We start from the raw sequence: 757 nt of genomic DNA on the forward strand, positions 1-757 counted from the left end.
TTACCCTTGCAGGAGTGCTGAGGGGGAGTCATGGTAGTTTGAGCAGCCAGTCTGTGTGTGCTTTGTGGACTTGGAGAAGGCTTTTGACCGCATCCCCCGGGGAACTCTTTCATTCAACATTCAGGCCGATGGTGAGACCAACAAGTGGAACCAAATGAAAATGATTAAAAGCTGCTGACATTACAGTCTATGCTCTCATCCTATATTGATAAAGGTTGTGAAGTTAATAATTGAAATAATATCAAACAGGCAGTGTGAGATATAATAAGTGACAACATGATCTATACTGGACATGAACACTTGAAGCATTCTGAGTTTAGTGGTCTAGTGGGTATTTCAACTCCACACACAGTAAGGAGGAAAAAAACTTTAACACAGAGAGGACACTACACTTAATACTCTTAAATTTGGTAGGTTATCACTTAAAGACAGTAGAGCAGTGGGGAATGCCTGAGAAGGATTGATACCAGGCTATTGTACACTACCTAACCCTGCAAAGTATTTTAATATTGAAATCAATTGTGTGAATAGTGACAACCTTAATGAAAAAAACAATTATGCGTGAATGGTCTGTTTGATTCCACAATATATAGAAATATAGAAAATGTNATTCCCTTCCCTGCTCCTCCTGCCGTTGCTCCTTCTCCTCCCCCCCATGGCTCTTCGTCCGCCCGAGCCTGGCAGATGGGAGAAGCAGGGCCCGAGCGGGCCCTCTTCCCCCGCCGGTGTCAATGAAGTGTCGGACTCGGTAGTGACC

The sequence above is a fragment of the Seriola dumerili genome, unplaced genomic scaffold, assembly GCF_002260705.1.
Source record: "Seriola dumerili isolate Sdu_G_001 unplaced genomic scaffold, Sdu_1.0 BDQW01000116.1, whole genome shotgun sequence".
Classification (NCBI taxonomy): domain Eukaryota; kingdom Metazoa; phylum Chordata; class Actinopteri; order Carangiformes; family Carangidae; genus Seriola; species Seriola dumerili.